We start from the raw sequence: 5008 nt of genomic DNA, 5'->3' as shown, positions 1-5008 counted from the left end.
TTGACCTTACACATTTAGGTATAGAGTGTAAATGAAGAAAATGTGTCCCCATGTACAATGTATCCATAAACTCAACATCATGAAAATGTCAGGAAAATTGTTCAAGTTATGATAAAAAAAGTGTTTTTATGCCTCTGCTGATGAAGTCGCCGAGGGCATGATGTTTTCAGGTTGTCCGTCCATGCAAATTTTTTGTTTTCTCTCCATCCGCTTATCGAATTGACACGATATTTTCACCAGTACATGCGACTACTCGTGTAGAATCTTTTAATGATAATTATGACATCATAGGTCACATGGTGTGGCAGTCACGTTTGAAAAAAGGAAAGACTTTGCACCTATGTATCTCTCGAACTGCACCAAGGAAGAAAAAATTAAACTTCGCACATGGAAAGTACTTCTCACGGGGAATAAGTGATTTTTTTCTGATGATGTCATCTGTGGCTTCATGATGACGTCATAATTACATACGTAGAACGCTACATCCGATCAGTATGAAAAAATTTGATGCTGTGATTGGTCACGTGGTTCAGCAGCCATATTGTTTGGTTTTTTTAAACCTTCAAAAATCTTCTCTCAAATGGCTGAACAGATCGAGGACAAACTTCGCAGCTACGACCATCTGTCCACACGGATCAAAACAATCACAACTATGATGTCATAGGTCACATGGCTTGGCAGCCATATTGGATTTACCCTAAAATGTATTGAAAAAAATCTACTTCTCCAGGACGGCTGGACAGATCGAGGGGAAACTTCACACACATGTTCAACAAGCCTTGGGGATATACCAAGGTATTCAGGAATCATTGATAGGTCACATGGTTTGGCAGCCATATTCGATTGAGCAAAATCTTCCAAAAATTTTTTTCTTGAACTACTTTGTCGATCGACATGAAACTTCACAATTATGATCTAGTGTTGATGGGGAATACATGTTTGAAATTTCAACCTGATCAGACGCATGGTCTGGCAGCCAGAATTGTTGAATTTTTTTTGATCTGGGTTCTTTTGGATTTTTATTTTAAGATTAAGGCTCACTTGGCTGTGCCTGGATGGGTTTGAGGGTAGAGGAGTAGCAGTTGAAACCCAAATCCTATCCAGGTTCTTCCCGATGACTTGATCTTTGCTTTTTTGCTTCTTCGGGTTCCTTCTGATTACTCCAATGCAGGACTGTACCTATTTGGTCTTCCATTTGATTTGAATTGAATTTATTTTAATCCCATTCTGAATTCAATTAAACAGTAATAAACGTCACGGGTCAGGGACAATTATCCAATCAAAGCGAGGTTGCATCAAAGCGGGACATCTTGGTACCCGGTCAGCACTGCCAGCAGTTAAAAAGTGACAGTTCTAATTATGTCCCATTAATTATGTAACACACCAGTACACAAACACCACACAAAATACACTGCACAAAACTACACAATACAAGTCCTGCTGCTATTTTTTCTTGTTATTGCATTTTGACTTTGGAACGATAATATGTGGACACGTGGTACATCAGCCATAAATCAAGCTTACATTGGCATTGTTAGTAATAGCCACTCGAGACTGCGTGAAAGTTACTATAACCGTTTGCTCGGTTACAAGCATTTGAGAGGGTTTCTTTTTTATTTAACCATAGTTTATTTGCAAATAATGTTTTTCTATCCATGTAAAATTACTTTCGCAAAGAAATCCTTTTTTTTTGTCTGCAAAGTTTTGCATCATGGAAGTGTGAGGTGGCTTATGGCCGAAGTCAACCCAATGAAAGTGGGACAACACACAGGCATAATGAAGGTACAGATGAAAAGGAGGAAGAGAAAGAAGAGGAAAGTCAAAATAATAACCTACAGTACAAGTACAGATGAAGGGAGGGTTAATGAGGAGAGAAAAGATCATGTGTAGAGATGAATGATCACCTCAGGTGGTGGTGTACCCAGGCTTGTCAGCTCACAGGAATAGCGATGAGCAGTGAGCTTGCAGTTTGGCAGTTACACAAGGAGGGAGTTTCTGGAATAACATGATTGTGCAACCTGAAGGGACTGAGAAAGGATGAGAGAGCAAGACCTGAGGAGAGGCCGTATAAAATAAAAAAGCCATCAATTAACATGGGATGATTCAGGACAGTATGAGAGCATGCAACAGAGCAGCGCTTCACTGCATCCACTTTCTGCCGAGACTACAGGGGCCTCTGTCTCTCTATTCCCCAGGCAGATGCCTGACCCATCCCCATCTCTTTGAGATGCTTATCAACTTGTTGCAACCACAAGGCACGTGGTCGGCCCATTGGTCTCCTCCACTCATGAAGCTCCTCCATTCTCACTGAGACAATCTGGTGAGCATAATCAGCGTCAGGGAAATGTGCCACATGTCCATACAGCCATAGATGACGCTGACAGATGATACAGGTATTAATTCTCATTTGAGTCTCTCTCAGCAACCGCTCTTTGGACAAAATGTCCAACCAGCGATAGCCATGGATTCTCTGAAGAAACGTGGTACCAAAGGAATTAAGCCTCCATCTCAGATCCCTGGTCAGAGTCCAAGTCTCACATCTATAGAGCAAGACTGGAAACACCAAGGACCTGAAGATTTGGTCTTTTGTCCTCCTGCACAGGTACCAACAGTGCCACACCCCATGATCCAGTGAATCCATGACTCCCCAGGCCCAACCCAGACACCGAATGACCTCAAGCTCACAGCCAGCACAGATATGAATATCACTGCCAAGGAAAGTGAATCTTTCCGTGACCGGAACATCCTCGCCACAAACAGGAACAGACAAGACAGCAGCATCCAAGATGTCATTGGAAGCCTGGATCTTCGTTTTGACCCAGGAAACCCATAATACCAGTGGCTCTGACTCCTCATTCAGCACCTCAAGTCCCCCAAAAGGATATCCAGAGTCTCCACAAAGATGACTGCATGATCTGTGAAATCCAGTTCAGAGATCTTGACATTCCCAAATGACGTACCACAGCTTGATCTCTCCAACATCCTTCCCAGAATGCAGTCCATACAAGCACTGAAAAGTGTCACCCCTCACTAGTTGTTGCAGTCCTGGCGATCACCCTTCATGTTCCAGAGAGAGACAACAAGGCCCCTCTTCCAGTCAGTTGGGATGATGCCTGTGTTCCAGGCAGAGCACAGAACTACATGCAATGACACAAGTACAGCATTTCCACCGGCCTTGAGAAGTTGAGCATAGATGCCACAGATCCTCGGAGCTTGACCTCATTTCAACCAGTCCACCGCAGCCTGTGTTTCCACAAACAAAGATGGACCACAGATGATTGGAGGGTCAGCAATAGGGATAGTAACACCCCTGACATGCAACTCGACAGCTGGTGGATCAGCCTGGTAAAACCGCTCAAATTAACTGACCCACCAGGCCTTCACTTTCGACTCCTCTGTCAAGGGCCCAACACCCTCCACTCTAAATGTACACCGAGGGACAGGGCTTGAAGGAACGCAATGCGTGGATCCCCGTGTACCATCAATGAGGACATGGTCAATCTCCTTTGCCACACCACCAGCAATGGAATACCAAGTCCAGCGATGAGCCTATGGGTGCTGAAACAATGAACCAACCACCCTAAGTCCTTGACTTCTTGCAAAGTCAAGGAACTTAGTGCGATTCTGGTTCACAGTTCCAAACCCATGGGGACCAACACCTGTCTCATAACCATTCCTATCAGTTCCAATCAATGCATTGAAATCCCCAAAGACGAGAAGAGTATCTCACCTGGGGCACTAATCAACCATCGACTCCAGCATTCTCGATAACGCATCCTTCATGGTGAGATCACTCGCCTCAGTCGGAGCATAAACAGAGACCAGGGAAATGACACCCAAGGAGTGACGAATCCTTTCTCTCATAATACGCTCGTTGACTGGTGTTACCTCAATTATCATTGGAGTCAGCTTATTGGGCACAGCTACAGCAACTCTTTGGGCATGGTAACGATCAGAGCAACCAGGCCAATGGTAGGTGTAACCACCCACCATGATCTTGCCGCAAACCGGTCTCCAAACCTCAGAGAGAGCTGCAATACCGATGTTCAAACACTTGATCTCAGATGATAACAGAGACAGGTGATCATCCTCTCTTCGGGATAGGACATTCCATGCACCCACCCAAAGGGACCGCCTCAGGTTATCCCAAGGAGACCACCGTCTGATGGACGACACCTGAGCACCACTCTGACACACACCACTGCAATCTGACCCGGGAAGGTTACTCTGTCGTTTTCCTCCTGTCAACAAAGACTGGGGGTCCCGAAGGCTTTGCCCCAATCCCGTCATCCGGTGAGCTGCCCTGCAAATGGAAGCTGCACAGTTGCTACTCCCACAGAGTGGGTTTTCAATTTTCTTTGTGTTTTTCTTGTGTTTTGCGGCGTTATGGGTTTTGTGGTTGTCGACGTGCAAATCCTGCCACCATCCTCCTTATAGAGAGTAACCCAACTGCAGGAGGATGTCCGCAGACACAGTCGGGCACTAGATATGGATGGCCTTTGGTACACACGGAGCTTCTCCACACTTTGACAGGTTTTGTTTTTAATCCTGATGGTTGTCAATGCACGATGGATTCCAGTCACACCCTGCATCTTTGAATTTATTCATCTGGGGACAGGAATCAGGACATGGTGGGGGAGACTCTTTAGTTGCTGACAACCCGACTATGAAACAGGTTAGTACAGGTTTACATGGTACCCTGTTGCAAGTCACAGATCTACTCTGACCTGACCTGACAATCATGATCAACATTCCTTTAATGTCGGAAAAAGTATTTTGTAATATCTAAGATTCCTTTTTTTGTTTTTTACTGTTCTTTCATGAGTTTTTCTCATTTAATTCCCCAGAGTTTAATTTCCCATGCTCATCAAAACAGGAGAAAACATCAAAAAAAACTTTATTTGCTTCTGAACTTTTGTAGTTCTCCGTCTCAGCACCAACTGCCTTTCTCTGTTTCCTGACATTTGATGCCCGAGAGAAACCGCCTCTCGTGGCTTGACTACACTGT

The sequence above is a fragment of the Eptatretus burgeri genome, chromosome 16 (genome assembly GCF_056783735.1).
Source record: "Eptatretus burgeri isolate ZD-2024b chromosome 16, Ebu_testis_v1, whole genome shotgun sequence".
In the NCBI taxonomy this organism is placed as follows: Eukaryota; Metazoa; Chordata; class Myxini; order Myxiniformes; family Myxinidae; genus Eptatretus; species Eptatretus burgeri.
The sequence above is the reverse complement of the archived record's forward strand: the minus strand, read 5'-3'. Positions refer to the sequence as shown.